At 39.1% G+C, this 16,452-nt stretch overlaps 2 long non-coding RNA genes across 4 annotated transcripts in view; one reads left to right on the top strand and one right to left on the bottom strand.

Moving 5' to 3' along the window:
- Positions 1 to 559: 559 nt before the first annotated feature.
- Positions 560 to 16,452, top strand: part of LOC123328493 — a 270,416-nt gene continuing 254,523 nt past the window's right edge. The window contains exons 1-2 of one of the 2 annotated variants that reach the window (XR_006543354.2): positions 560 to 1,421; positions 5,013 to 5,163. This is a non-coding gene — a long non-coding RNA (uncharacterized LOC123328493). Of the gene's footprint in view, positions 1,422 to 5,012; positions 5,542 to 16,452 lie in introns of both variants that reach the window. The other variant, XR_006543355.2, reaches the window with a different exon arrangement.
- Positions 2,771 to 5,021, bottom strand: LOC123328492. Of its 2 annotated transcripts, none has more exons than XR_006543352.2 (2): positions 4,715 to 5,021; positions 2,771 to 3,109 (listed from the first exon to the last, which is right to left on the bottom strand). It is a non-coding gene; the product is annotated as an uncharacterized LOC123328492 (long non-coding RNA). The 2 variants fall into 2 exon arrangements; XR_006543353.2 differs by having other exon boundaries at positions 2,771 to 3,218; positions 4,715 to 5,018.

The following is a 16,452-nucleotide window of genomic DNA, read 5'->3' as shown; positions in this document are numbered from 1 at the left end:
TCGGATTTTACTAGATCTGAATAAATAACAGAAAACACACAGAAACTAATTCAAACATATTTCTTTGTTCTGGTAAATTACTACATATGCCTCTAGCTTCCTAGTATCTGTGGTTCCATAAAAGGAGACTTTTTTTCTTGCCCTCCCAGTGTGTTTTATCCACCATTTAAAAACACATTTGAAATATATTGCAATCGTGTGAGAAGTGACATAAATACATTTGGTGATTAATATTTATTTGATCAACTGTGAGTGCAACAGTATGACTTCTAATTTGAAACCACACAAGCTTCCTTTTCAGCAATCCTGCCTTTCAAAGCCTTTCATTTGCTATAGCACAGGCTGATCTTGGAAAGAGAATTTGTTAGATGTACTTTTCCCTTCTCTTTTTCCAACTTAACTGTTGAAACAGGAGAGTGGGCATTTCGCCTTCTTTCCAGGTATGCCATATTGAAACTTGTAAGATGTGTGAGTGGATGGGGAAACTCTTAGAGTCTAGGCCTCCGGGTGATTGCTGAGGGCTTACCCTGTTGAAACTTGTTCCAGGGTGTGTGTATTTAAAGGTCTACATATACATTGTCCGCAATATGTAAATATGCTCCCACACACATTCTGTAAAAATGGTAGAGTAGATGTCAGGAAGACATCTCCAATCTTAAATAATGTCTCTGTTCTCTCTCGTGTTATTATTCCCATTGTTTTATTTCTATCCCCTGTGCTTGTGGTGTCTTTTGTGGCGTTTCAGCTGTGATGAGATGGGCGGGTGAGCGGCTTCCTCTAGAACTGACGCCAGCTGGTTTGGAGGACTGGCAGACCCTCAACTCTCCTATCCACCATGTTGGAGACTGACTTTATTATCTGCCACAGCTCCATGCCATGCACAGTCTCCAATGGCCCAGAATGCCGGCATGTAACACAGCCCCATTCACGGTCGCACTTATTTTGATTTAGTCATAACTTTAGGAATTGCCTTTTAACAACAACTACAGAAAAAAAGTGAGGGTCATCTACTTCTAATGCTGGAAACCCTGTGATAATCTGTTCCATGCATTCAAATGAAAATATGACTTCTTGGCAGAGAATAGCATTATAATGTAAAATCCCATATGCTGTTATACAGTATGTTGCAATCTGTTTTACGGCTGCCTCTATTCTAACGAGTGAATACTGCCAATAAAGCAATTGAAGATAACACTAATTGCTTATTTCTGTGATCCATAATTTTTATGGCTGCCTTATAGCTCTTTAGTCAAATAGATGCTTTTTGGCCTTTAAGATCTAGAACTCATGTACTGCAGCAATTGAAACTGGAAATGCACATGCTGGCCTGAGAGGCTTTTCTGTACTTGATGGACAGAATGCTACAGAAAAATAATGGAAAGATACAAAAATATATGGAAGTCTTACATTGGCTCCAACAGGTAAACACAAATTTTATCAATATTTAGGTAATAAATGGCTGTGTTTGAAACTGAATTAGGCTGTTAGGTCTTTATTAGCTTCATTCATTTGGGGGCCTGTTGAATGCAAAAATGACCATAGAGTGGTGGTGGTTTGATCCTGGGCTTTGCCACATATTGACAATATAATTTTGTGATCTTGAGTCAGTAATTCAGCTTTTCTGAGTTTAGGTTCCTCTTAGGAATGCTGTGATGATTAACTGGATGGGAACATACTTCAATGACTATATTGTACCCATGTTAATGATTGTCTGTTTGATTCTTGTTTGGGGCCATCATGACATGCTTCCTCATGAATAATTTATAAAAACCTAGATCATACATCATTTGTTCAAGAATTGTTCCAGTCTTTTGCCCCTCAAAGATCATGAACCAGCAGCCCCAGCTGCTTGGGAGCTTGGTAAAGATGTAGGATCTCTTTCCACCCAGACCTGCTGACCAGACTCTTCCCTTTTTCAGAATCCCTAGGTGATTAGTATACACACTAGCCTAACTTGCTTCATAGATGAGAGAGTTCAGATGCAGCAAGGTGAAGTGATTTTCACGAGGTCCACAGTGCATTCAGAGTTAAGCCAAGACAAAAACCCAGGTCGTCATACCCTACATCTAATCCACACTGTCTCTCCACCTTAAAATATAGAAGGTTTAATTTTATCGTGTGACAGATTTCAGATTAACTACATGGGCTCAAAAGTGGGCAACATGTTTGTAGCTTAAAATAGTTTAAGTCAGAAAAGCCATCTGTTTCTGCTTTATTTGGTCAGATAGAAAAAATAAGAATCAACGCAGACAATCAATAGGTTGTATTACTGAGCTTAAAATATATAAAATGTGTCTAGAATATCCATAGATTTCAATTCATGAAGTTCAGTGGACACATTCTCAAATTGAAGGATTTAAGATATATGCCCTTAAATAAAGTGCACATGCAAAGATCACAGGGACCTACCATTCTATATTTTCTACTTGTATCCAGCTTTCTAGCTATTATGATCTCTTTGATAGGAAAAAGATGATGCATATGTATAAATAAGTATTTATTTCTCCTATTCCAATAGAAATATAAATGTGCTGTGCCCAAATGGAGGTGCAAAAGGATTTTACAAACAATAGCTTAAAAATGCTCACAATTCCCTGATGAGATATATACTCTAGTTCTGAAAAAATAGCCCTAGATCAGTTTAATCATAATATATATATATAACCTGTATATATGTTATTGAACACATTGATAATGTTGCATTTATTAAGAGCTGAGCATTGTGAACATGTAAATTATCTCATTTAATATTCACCAAAGCTCTATGGAATGCTATTATAATCCTCATTTTATTAGTGAGTGATGACCCTCAGGTTGGGAGGGGTCAAGAAATGAATGTGCCCAACGACACACAGCTGCAAGATACAACAGAGAGAGAAACATCAGGAATAACGAGTTTAAGTAAATCTTCCAAATTAATGTTGTGACTTGGGAGTAAAATGTTTGAGTCCCAGTTTCTCAGGTTCTGATATCATAGAGTTTTTCTCTAGATGTGAATTTCTACCGTAATTTTGTGCAGTGAGGCTGGGACGGCTGGGACCTTTTCTTCCTTTTGCCCCAAGCACACAGGTGGGTGGGACAGTTGAGGTTCCGGCCTCCTTGGAGGAGCCTGTAGCCAGAGAAAGAAGGAACCTTAAGCTCATCTCTCCACAGTCGGTCTCTGCTTCCCCAGTGATGCTGAGTCTGGGTTCTTGGTTCAAAGACTCTTCTCTCTAGAACTGAGATTGACTACAAATAAGGTTTTGTTAAAAATGCCAACATAACTTGCCAATGAAAAGTACCTACTTTTCATACTTTCTTAATGAAATCAGCTGCACAGGCTTTCACAGAGAGATGAACATTGAAGCCAGGAGGAAGAGACAGAGTTACCCACAATAGTTCTAGATACAGCTGTGGGAGCTGCTTTATGACTGAAAGTGTGGAACTGAGGAGAAATGCTTGAAAGAAAAGCAAGGAGCACAAATGAAAGTAATTGAGAAAGTGAAAGTAATTGAGAGAGTCTAGGTAAAATACTTGTTAATAAGAAAATGGTAAAAATGATTGATCTGGAAAAAGAACGAAATCTCAGGCATACAAGAAAACTCATGAAATTCACCACCCCTGTTTTACAGGACACACTGGGCTCCATGCTAATAGTCCTTGTGTGGAATCTCTAAAGCTGCACCTTGCCAAATGTTCACTGTTACTATATATGAAACCTCATCATGAAAGGAATATGATCAGAAAAAAGGAATATTGCAACCAGCTGTAACCTCTAGCACTCAAGTATCTCACCTTAAGAGACAAACCCTGTTACTTAATTCCAACACTTTGTAACACCTCACAGAAAAAAATAGTTTTTGTCTTTTCTTTTTCATTTTTTATTTCTTCTTTCTTTTTTATTAGGTGACTAGATTCTACATTATCTTAGAGTTCTAGTTTTGACTACCTGATTTTTTTTTAAATACTGGAGAAAAGACCAGTTTAAATATCTCCAGCCTCCCAATAAGATATTTGAATATATTGCAGTATTTATGATACTTACAGAATGTTATTAATGAAAATTTTCAGAGAAAAAGAGTAATAAATCATCTCTTGGGTACAAAAAGAAATAACCTATCACAAAATTCTGATTTTTTAGAAGAAACCTCATGTAATGTACAGCCTATCATGATTAGAGAAACAATGATTCTTCATTCTTTTTACTTTAAATTCTGGCTAATTTTTAAAACCTTTCTGCTTTACTTTAGAAATAGGACTCTGGCATTGCCTTCCTGTTGGGCTCTGATCAGCTTGATTTTTCTCCTACACCAAAGGGCTTTTATTTCATCTTTTTTGTGAAATTGGCTAGTTTCCTAAAGTTACTCTTCTATTATAATTTAACACATTAAAAGAGTAAGAAAAAAGGGAGATCTAATGTGGTATTATTTTATTACTACATAAAACTCCATTGTCAGAACAGAAAATACAGGAAAGGCTCTGCACACAGATGGCTAGAAAGTTAAAGCTGAGTAAATGATCAGAGAGAGAGAAAAACAGAATTGTGTTACAGTCGATGTTCCTCGATATTATTTTGTATGCATGTCTTTGAATTTGAAATTCAAATAAGGCTTATATATATATATACATAATTAAAACAATTTTTTGTTAAACAAGCAGACCAGATATCCAAATAAGAAGATGTTGTTGGAATTATAGGGATTAATATGAACAAACTTAACCCTTTTTAACTTACCATCACATAACATTTCCCGCTTACATGCCACGAGGATTCTGGGCAGGGCCAGCTGGGGGCATCTTGGAGGGGTGCAGAGGGAAGGCGGACGTGAGGGAGAGGAATAATAGAAACCTTTTTACTGTATTGATGTGAAATGAAAAGTAATTCAGAAATGCAATTTAGTGATGACCTCTCCTCTGGGTGGCTATGAAAAACAGCCTTGTTTTCTTTTTATAAAGAAATGCTGGCATGCTTGACTTTAGTGAATCAAGAGAATTGTTTGGCAAATAACAGTGATGGTGTGTGTCCTTGTCAGAACACCTGCTGTATTCTCCCAGCAAACACTGGGGCCATGGCGTCTCTCCTCTAATGACACCTCATCAATCCGCTCCTATCAATGTCCCAGCCATGGAGGTGACTTCGAGTGCTCAGAAGCCTTAGAAAATGTCAACGTTTTGGGAGAAAAGGTCAGTCACAGCTTCCCCCCCACCTCCCCTGCCAAGCCACCGTGGGCCTGGCGTTCATTATCCTAATTAAATCCAGCAGCTGAACATCTTCTTATCTGTAGGGGAGGAGAGCAGGGGCATGATGCAATAGGATTGATTTGCATATCCAAAGTTAATTAGTGCGGAGGAGCAGGTGTACAGTAATAATAATTATCACACATGACAATCACCTGTGACCACTTCCCCGCGCCCCTTCCGGGACTCAGCACAGTGATTGCTGGCTGGTTCTTTCCTTGCTTGATACCCATCCTGAGCTGTTTATGTCCTTGTGCCTCTCTTCACAAACCTGCTGTGAGCAGCTCGTCTGTTCCTTAACAGGCGCTGGATTTTTCTCTAAAGGTATATTTTCCCCTGTTTCATTTGGAGGGAGAGACTATTGTAAGGCAGCTATTTTCAATTTTGTTTGCTGAAGTTGTCGCATCCTGGTGGAGCCTGGATATTTATTTTTAGATTACATGTAAGTGGGTAAGGAAAAAAAAAAGTACGCAGGATCATAATTTGAAAATCCCACTCTGCATCATTTGAACATTTTATCTTGAGCATATGCTGGCAACTCAATCTGATCCAAAATAAACTTATTAGGCAGCAGACACATGAAACCAAGTGACAGTTTGATGTTTGCTATGAGACTGTCCGTGCCAGTTTGAGTAGGGCAGTATGGGCTGGATGCACAGCACTCAGACCCCCCGGGCCACGGACAGTGCCATGGACTCTGGGCCATCGATGCTTACTGGACACCAACCTGAAGACACTGCAAACCATTTGGGTGGGTTGTTTAGGGTCTGGTGGAATCCAAGGCGAACAAACAAACATGAGAATGATATACCCGTCAGAAGACTTCATGCTGTGGCCTCAGAGCGAAGTCAGTGCCGCTCACAGAATGGCTCTCATGAAGCCTTCATCTCAGAAAGCTTAGATAGATTACACTCATCGAATTTCGCTCACACATAAGTGCGTAGGTTATGTGTGTTTGAAAGTGTTTCCTCTGTCAAACGAGGGTAATTTTTTCAAATTAAGCTGAAAAGCATGCCCTGGAAATGGGATGTGCTTTTATAGAAATGAGTTATTGCTGTATGCTGTACTGAAATTTAACGTTCACAATGGTGGGCTAATAAGTAGGTAAGAACAGAATATTAAATACAAAGAAATTTTTTGTGGGTGAAGGGGAGGCATTAAGGTTAAATTAGCTAAGGAACTGTGACTGTTTTTAATTTTTTTTTTTGCGTTTTTACTTTCGTCTGTTTCACTTTTATTTGTCAGAGAACACTTTTGCCAATCAAGTCAAGTATAGGTAGGCCTCCCTTTCATACAGCTTTAATGATAAGTGACAGAGATGGCAAAAGGCACTCAGCTGCCTGCAGAATGCATTAAAAATTCAAAACTTTACTTATCAGTCTTTTATTAAAACTTTCTGTAATTGTGCAAAATTATTTCCCCACTGGGTTAGCTTTCAATATGGAGTACAATTATATTTCTGACACAAAAATAATTACACTTAAAAAAAAAAACAAGAAAAAAGAAGTGTTTTTTTAAAAGCAAAATCCATCCATTTTAAATCCATGAAGAGGCATTGCAATGAAAAATTAAGCAATTACTGAACTAAAAGCTCCAGTTTAGAACATTCAGCTTTCAGTACTAGACAGCTGGGTGGAAATACGGCTTGTATAAATTGAAAGGAATTATGATTTAGGGTTAAAAACTTTCTAATTTTTGTATGTTTACAAAGAAAATTCTTTGGGGTATCATATCTTTAATCTGTCAGTGTAATGTAGCTACAATGGTGGGTCTAAATTCTTTCCAACACGATAAATATTAACTGTTAGTAGCTGTATTTTGTAGAATTAGCTGTAGTTTTTCTATGACTGATGTCTTGTTAGTTTAAGACTTTTAGTACAAGTGTTGATAGCTCTGGACAGTGGGTTCTGCTTGTATAGACCAATATTTGAATAATTCCCAAAGCTCCACTTTGGTCATCTACGTCTTTTAATCTAAAATCCTGTCAACCAAGTTTCTAGAAAAAGAATTACCATGTGTACTTTCCCTTAAGATGTAGAAATCAACACATATTCACTTGGGCTTCTTTGATGTATAGGGTGCTACAGTTGGGACACAGGGAAATATGGAGGCATGAATTTATACTTCAACTGGAGGCTTTTGGAATCTACTCAAATTTTCATAAAAGCTGAGACTACTACTCTTTCTTATATTTACCCCTAATGGCATATTTTTGTTGAATACAAGGGATACCCATTGTGAATTTATTAAGTGCTCAGAGGATGTCAGGCAACTCCAGTTAAACCCAGAGATTTACAAGTCTTACTCAAGTCTCCGTTCTTGTTCTCAACTAGCTCACAATCGAGAAGACGCAGACATGTGAAAACCAAACCATGTGAAAAATACCTGGCATCTAAGTGGGGAGTAGAATATAATCTATTGCTTGTGGGAAAACACTGGAACGTCTGTATGTATATATTTCTCAGACTCATTGTTTTAAGTTTCTCTTCTTGGGGCTTTCCTCACAGTCCCAAGTATTTAAGACTTTGCCTTCCAGTGTGGGAGGGGCACGGGTTCGATCCCTGGTAAGGGAGCTAAGATCCCATATGCATCGTGACCAAAAACTAAAATATAAAACAGAAGCAATATTGTAACAAATTCAGTAAAGACTTTAAATATGGTCTACATAAAAAATTTTTAATTAAAAAATATTTTGCTTCTTATACTTAATATACATGGCATAAATGTGTAAATTGGGAAATGAAAAAATTAAAAATAAAAATTTAAATTGTCTTTATTATGGAATCTATTTATTTCTTTATCTTACATGTAGATGTTTTCATAATTCATTTGGGAACTAACATCATTTGGCAGTGGTCATATGGTGCATGGAAAGTTTGGAAACTTTAATTAAAATAGTCTTGGTTGTACCAATAGTTAGCATGTCCTTAAGCAAATAATTTCGGAGAAGGCAATGGCACCTGACTCCAGTACTCTTGCCTGGAAAATCCCATGGATGGAGGAGCCTGGTGGGCTACAGTCCATGGGGTCGCTAAGAGTCGGACACGACTGAGTGACTTCACTTTCACTTTTCACTTTCATGCATTGGAGAAGGAAATGGCAACCCACTCCAGTGTTCTTGCCTGGAGAATCCCAGGGACGGGGAAGCTTGGTGGGCTGCCATCTATGGGGTCGCACAGAGTCAGACACGACTGAAGCGACTTAATAGCAGCAGCAGCAAGCAAATAATTTATCATTTAAGCTATCTGAGATTCTGTGTCTTATCTCTTCTACCTTAATTTCTGCTCCTCCTAAATAATAGACATTTATTGAAAGATTACTATGGACCAGAACTTTTCTAAGCAATGTGTTAATTCATTAGGTTCTTGTAACAACATAATGATATAGGTACTATAATCAGCCCATTTTATAAATTAAGAAACTGAAGCAAAGACATATTCAGTAACTTGCCCAAGATGGCAAAATTAAGCACTGGCAGGCCAGGAGTCTGAAGGTTGGGTTAGAGGATTTCTAAAACAACGTTTAATTCTTAATTCATTGAATCTACCATGATGGTGCCAAGAGTTCATTTAAGAATTTATTGATGATTTATTGATCATCATCTGTATCACAAAACTGTGATATTGTGCTGTGGATTATGTAAAAATGAAAGAAGGTTCAGAGTCTATTTGGAAAGATAGCCATGTAATCTTACAACTATAGAAACTCAGATGAGAAAGCATGAATTGTCCAGGAAATGTCAGGAAAAGCAGCATTAAAAGACTACTAAAGTAGGCATAGAGAATGACAGGTAGGGGACTTCCCTGGTGGTCCAGTGGTTTAGAATGCACCTTCCAATACAGGGGACATAGGTTTGATCCCTGGTTGGGGAACTAATATCCCATGTACTGCAGGATAGCTAAGCCTATTTGATGCAGCAGGAGAAGCCTACATGCTGCAATGAAGACCCAGCACAGCCAAAATAAAGGAAATAAGAGAGAGACAGAGAATGACAGGTAAACAAAAGGTGAAGGCGTCAGAACAGAGGGGACAGTGTTCCCCTGGGAACAAATGTAAAAAAATAGAATGCAATTGAGAACCTGAAAGTGTTCCAGTACATTGCGTTTGGCAAAATATAGATGGCAAGAAATGAGACAGAGGCAAGATCCTGAGTAGTCTCTGGGTATGGATTTTAGCTTTTAGTTACTGAGAGACTTTAAAGGGTGGAGTGATATAGTCAGATGTGTATTTTATATTCCGGCTTTGGTGTGGAGACTGGAGAGGAGAGATGTAAATAGATCCTGGGAGTCCAGCTTTAAGAGTGTTGAAATTGGTAGTTCACTCATCCATTTATGAAATTCTATTAGTTTCTTCATTTACCTGTTTAACCTATTTTTCTTGTGCAGTAGCATACCAGACACAGTTGTCAGTGCTTGAATGATATGAGTGAAGAAAACAGGCAAAAACCTTTGCCCTTGAGGAGATGAGAGCCTAGTGTAATTCAGGTGTAATTAAGAGGAAGGGCTTGAAGGGTTTGTGAGAGATGTAGGAGGCAGAACTGACAGGACTAGTGGTTAGGACTGAATCATGGATTCTTAAAATAAGATCTGAAAACCCATGGAGAATTAATCCTGGATTGACGGAAAATGATCTCAACAACTAAGAAGGGAATTGATCACTTAAGAAAGCTGAGAAAATATAGTCAAACTGATTTCATGGGCACAGGGGATGGAGTGGGGAGGGGGTCGGTGGTCTCTGGGAACCTTCCCCGAGACCTCGGGATGGTTCATGCGATGAGACTAACCATTGCCAATTGCCTGCTGCTACCCTCCTGACCTTCAACCACAGAGGTTTCCAAAGCAAAACTTCCTCTTGAAATGTTTGGTTTTCCATTTGGTGCAGGAATTAATATAATGTCACTGACAGCTACGCCCCTGGAAGGGACTTCCTGAAAGCAGAATAATGGACATAAAGTGTTTGTGCTGTGAGTTTAGATTTTCAGGCCTTACATAAGGTTTGAAGATTGTCCTTTGGTTATCTTTCCCAATCAGAGTAAGGGTCAGGCCCATTTATTGCAAACTTTAAAGAATAACATGTCAACTTTGTGGAAGAAACAGCAAGTTTAAAATGAACTTGAATCACCCTGAGCACTTTGCAACAAGTTTCAACAGGTAACAGTACTGCATTGCCTCATGTGGCCTCCTTGACCTGCCAAGGTATATAAAGATTTATAGAAATAATCACCAACGTAGAGAGGCTGGGTGAGGGTGCAGTTAGAACATCAGCTCTTCAGGGCTCTTCAGGGCCTTTTTAGTCTTAGTGTTGACTCATTTGAAGCAAACATTGGGTCAGATTCTTAACTTTTGTATGCCTGTTTGTCCATTGGGAGAAGCGGGGGAAAGGCAGTACTTGGCGCCCAGACAAGGTCCATGAAGTGTTTTAAGAGCCTGAATTGAAAGGCTGTAACGTCAAACAAAAGTGGATAGGGTTCTATTTTTATGGGCAGCATGAATAAGAAGTGGAGGTGATGTGACTGAAAACATCTCTGAATAAGAGTCTTTTCAGAAATGGGGTATGATTTGCAGAAGCCCAGAAGGCAGGGAGGTCATATATCTTGACCCTGGCCAGGGTCACTTGCATCTAAGGGACAGTGCTGGAGCTGGCCTCAGATCCTTGTGGGCTTGGAGAAGGAGAGCAAGCAGAGAGCTCCCTCTCCACTGGTGGGACCCCATGGCATGCTGCTGAAATAACTTTGGTACCTTCAGGCTGTTCATACAAATTTAGATGATGCATGTCTTCGGGAGACAAGTGATTAAATGTAAACCACAGAGAAAGAAAGGGTCTTTGTTTACTTTCCCTTCTGGTGTATGGCTAAACAGGTTAAACACCTGTGAGAAGAGGGTGCTTCAGGGACAGCCTCATGCTCAGTTTGTTCATGGATGTCTTGGAGATTGCATTCCTCTCCTTGTGCAATGATTAGTTGCCTCTTCATCACTGGCAAGGCTGGCAGTGAGGAGCATGGCCTTCACCTGCAGGTGTTGCCATGGCAGAGGACACTTGGAATAGATTCAGACAACATTAAAAGGCAAAAGTGAAAATGAGAGTTGCAAGAAAAGAGAAGCTGATTCAAGGATATGTTTGAGTGGATCAAATTGCCTCCCTCACAATAGCCGTTGCCAAGCTCAAGATCAACCCCACCTTTCTCCTCCTGACTCCTGAGGGTCTCTGAGTCTTAGGAATCTGGTGCATAAGCTATTTTTTTAATTAAAATATTTGTTAACAATATAGCAATATTTATTGTTATTGCACTGTAAAAATTATTCTACTAGGAGACATGGTTTGGTTTCTTAATCCAAGCAGAATTAACAAATTAAGAAATGAGAATAGGTTTATGGACTCCATTAAACAATTTATTTTCCCTTATTCAAAAATTGGCTATCGGGGTCTTTCCTGGTGTCCAGTGGTTAAGACTGCATGCTTCCAGTGCAGGTGGTGGTGATGGGATGGGTTCGATCCCCAGTCAGGGAACTAAGATCCCACATACCATGGAGTGTGGCCAAAAATTTAAAAATAATTCAAAAATCGGCTAGCAAAGTAGTTCATTTTATTTATTGCACTGGATTTTGTTCCCTCATTACCACCTTTTTTGCTTACTGCATGGCATTTCAAGAAATTTCAAGTCTTTTTTTACATTTCTCCTGTGCGACTTTAAGAGATTTTTTATTTTTTTCTATCTTCCGCTTTCTACATTTTTGCTGATTATTTAGAATAATCTGGTTTGTTTTCACTAAGATTTCCCAGAACTTGAAGACATTTATGATTAGATTTTCTGTAGGTCATTATCCTCTAAGTTAAATAGAACTACCCATATATCTCTAATTTTAGGAATTTCCAAGTAAAGCCTGGAAGAGAGTCCCTCTTTTTTTTTTTTTTTTTTTTAACTCTGATTGGTTAATTCACTTTGTTATCTATGTAGTGATGTCTTTTGTATAACAGGGAGCCTAGTTTGACACTCTGACAACCTAAAGGGATGGGAAGAAGGGTCAAGAAAGAGACGAGATCTATATATATGTATGTGTGTGTATATGTGTGTGTGTGTGTATATATATATATATTTATATACACACTTATGGCTGATTTGCACTATATGGCAGAAACCAACACAACATTGTAAAGCAATTATCATCCAATTAAAAATGTAATAAAAAATAATAATGACAAATATGTTGACTGTGTATCCAGTTGCATCAGTATCATTTGGGAGAGATCCAGGTATAAGTGCTATCTCCCTAGGGTTGAGGAAGCTCCCCCCTGAGGTGGCAGTTCATGGGGTGAATGGGAAGACAGTGTTTGTTTCACAGTAGATAGTCAGTATGCATTGGTTTCATAAATTTCTTATGAGTTCTCATAAAAGAAATGTGCCGTGCCTCCCATTGCCCTTTCTGTTTAGCAGGGCAGAGAGAAATCTGGGGCTCTTCTAGTTCTCAGAGATGTTGAGCAGGGAGCTTGGTCCTGGGAGCAACATCTGGAGGTCTCTACTTACCATTCTGAACTGGTTGAGAAGAGTTAGCAATGCCTTAGATGCTATTTCTACTTGGAAACAGATTTGAAAATAGGATGATCTTCTTTAAAATGGAAGGGTTTGCGAGTAGCTCAGGCATGTACAGTGAGACTGTTGGTAAGCACTGGGGCTGGACAGAAGCATCTTCTGGATACTGGAGTTACCTGTGTGCTTTCTGGGCCTTTGATTTCATCTCATTTTTCTGTGGTCTCTGTAAAACTGAAAAGCTTTTAATTTTTTTTTTTTTTTTTTTTTACATCGAGTCTTCTCTATATGATCTGAGGTGTGATTAACCTTGCATTGGCCTTGATCTTAAAAGTCAATTCAAGTAACAAAGGACCTTTCCCAAGAAAGGTCAGTGGGGGGCTGCACAGCGACATCTGTTTGGAGCTAGAACCTGGAAAGGACTCTTAGGCCCCATGATGGGAAAATGTCATTTAAAATGGACCAGGAGAAGAAAGGGCAGAAAGAGAAATGAAGTGGGTCTGGCCTTGAAATCTAGTTTTTCTACATCCAGAGGTTAATGTATTTCCTAAGTTTGCTACATACAAAGAAAATAGCCTCCTAAGTGAGTACTAACACTAACATTATTTGACAGTTTGAAGCTCAGCATGGTAAAATCCGCCAAAGCATTTTTCTTGGTAAATTGTCTACTTGGAAAAAGTGAAGTACAAAGATTGTCATAGGTTTTCTGACTATCTAATCCAATATCTGGCTGTATGGTTGACCATACAGCCAGATATTTGACAGCCATTGTCAACCTTCCGACACATTATGTAGGAAGCTGAGGCCCAAGAGTGATTTGCTGTCCATTGATCATCTCCTTTATTCCACTGTCTTATAGAAAGGCCCAGAAGTTTTTTGATGGGACAAAAAGAATTAATGCCAGAGTTGAATGAGTTACAGCCACTGCCACCTAATTAAAATGATTTTGTGCCAGTTGCTTTTGTTGGGCAGGATCCACACATAATATAATTTCAATCCTGTTTATATATACTCTTGGGATAGATTCGAGATCAGCATTGCCATTTAAGTGAGGTTAATTGAGCATACTGTATGCAGTTTTTGTTTTCCCATTGTATGTGAAAGGTGACCACTGCTGATGGGTTACCTAACTGGTCGCTTACTCGCTTAACAAGAGAGAGGTGGATTTCAGTGTCTGATCATTAACCCAGCCTCAGCCCCAGCGACTCTCTCTGCCTAGTCCTTGGAATGGTACAGCTGTTGTCAGTCACAGAGGAGAACTCTAGTTAGGCACCGCTTTGCTCTGGCTGTGGCTACATGCCTCAACACGAGGGGAGGGGGAGAGAGAAAAAAAATACAGCTCCCCTAAAAGCAAACACCATTTTTTGTAGGCCTGGCTCTGTTTATGTATATAAAATGGACATTATGGTCGAGTGAAAAAGACCCTCGTAAAAATCCTTCTTGAAAACTATTGTTGCTGACAGCCCTGACCTCCGTGAGTCTGCATGTTTACCCATAATTCATAATTAACAAAGACATTAGAACTGCCACAGGAGGATTCTGGGCTTTATTTCTTTCTAACTGGGCAGTACTAATGCTGGAAGTGCTCCCAAATCAGTGATTTAACATTTCAGGAAATCTTGGAGAGGCAGCAGAAGCCTCCTTATATAGCTCATACGCTGGGACTTTGGTGATACAGATACGGCAGAGATAATTATTCAGTTCTCGTTATTGCTGTAGCTCTGCACCTGATCCCCGAGCCATTAGAGCACTCTGCAGGTTATTACAACTATCAAACATCAAGGTCTCTTTTCTAGTCTCTTGACTGTGTGGTTATCATTTTACTTCTTTTAAATCCCCCATCTGCATAGAAAGCCTCTGTGTTTTTTACTGAGATCTGCTCACAGTCTTCCCCCCACCCCTTTCTTTATTGCTCCCCAAACGGAGCCCTTTTCTTACCAGCATATTAGCATAAAAATATAAACCTCATGCTTCTCCACTTGTATTGTTTTTATACCCTCTCTCTTGTTTGATTTTCTCTTTGAGGCTGTGCACACCTATGCTTTAACTCGGGAAGCAAATGAGTCAGTGGAAGAGAAATGTCTCGAGCTCAAGGAAATCACGATAATATAATCTCAGATGATGGGAGATGTCCAGGTCCACGGTTAACCTTCTGCTCAGTTGAGGACCCTCTTGACTGTATTGTATGTTTCTGTCCCTTGGTGCCGTAGTTTAGATGGTACCAGAACAGTAGATTGCAAGAAACTATAGTGACACCTCGGAAAAAGGGGTTTTGTATTGTGGATATAACATGTTTTAATCTCCTCACCAGAAAGTGTGTACCCTTCTTGGAATTTAATATGAAGCAGTCTCTTTGATGGAATGCCCTTTAAGTTTGGGTCACAATCTAGTGGTATAATAAGTTTGCCTCTAATACTTTTTCTAGACCAACTATAGGATGATCAAAACCAGACAGCTCTGAATATTCTCGGCACTGTGTCAGCTATCTAGGGGCAGGCAGTCACTTATGATATATAAAGACAATACCAAAAATTAGGAGTCTCTGTGGATTAAATTAAGCAGACCTCTGTGGATTGCATCTTAAGTGAAAACAAGTTGCTATTTCTGTATGTTTTACACAGCCCTGCTCCCCTTAGAAATCTTTATTTTGCATGTGATCTCCACCAAACACCTGTAAAAAAAAGGTATTCTACCCACTGCAGGCCTATCTGATGAAAAAGCTAATCCACAAGGGGTGAGGGGCAGTCACAGACAGTATGGCGGGGCTAAGAAGCATATGGCTTCCTCACTTAATATTGCCGCACAGTTGTTCCACACCGTATTCCCTTAAATGGGCATTAGCTTTGTAGCCAAATTAGCAGACTATAAAACAAATGAAAATAGAGGCATTTTTTGCTGTTACAAAACTCCCCTCCCCTCCAAAACCATGAAACATGACTTAATGGTGTCTATCAGGTGTATTTGTGTGTATGCAGTGTGTTGCATATAAAAATAATATTATATGCTTTAATCTTTACTTCATCAGTCTGTGCAGAGACACCATCTGATTTTTCTGAATGATGGAATAGACTGGTTCCTGTTAGGATCTCCTTCTGCCCCTTTCTGCTGAACCGAGGAGATTTTAAATTAAAAAAAAAAATCATATTCTCCTCTTTTGTTAACTTTCTAGTAATGTATATTTTTTCCCTTAGGAGCTGAATACAAATTTCAACACCAAATATATGTATCTATTAGGGTAAATTCATGTAAGTCAACTATAAAAGTAAATCAGTAAGTAGCATTCTTGTGAATTGTTTCTCCCTAATCAATGATAGAGATAAGAGTGCTTCACTCCAGCAACTTTGTTTTACTAGTGAATTATTCGAATATTGCCAGGAGTTCCCCATGTTGTATATATTTTCATTTTTTCTCCTTTATGCAGTTCTTATTCTTTTCTTCGGAGAAGGCAGTGGCACCCTACTCCAGTACTCTTGCCTGGAAAATCCCAGGGATGGGGGAGCCTGGTGGGCTTCCGTCTATGGGGTCGCACAGAGTTGGACACGACTGAAGCGACTTAGCAGCAGCAGCATTCTTTTCTTATACACTGATCCTTAACATTAGAATTTTTGAGTCAAAGTCTTTCTAATTACCTAATCTGGCCCTCTTGAAAGTGAAAGTGAAGTCGCTCAGTCGTGTCTGACTCTTCGCGACCCCACGGACCGACTGTAGCC

The sequence above is a fragment of the Bubalus bubalis genome, chromosome 12 (genome assembly GCF_019923935.1).
Source record: "Bubalus bubalis isolate 160015118507 breed Murrah chromosome 12, NDDB_SH_1, whole genome shotgun sequence".
Lineage (NCBI taxonomy): Eukaryota > Metazoa > Chordata > Mammalia > Artiodactyla > Bovidae > Bubalus > Bubalus bubalis.
This window is presented reverse-complemented; position numbering and strand designations above follow the sequence as displayed.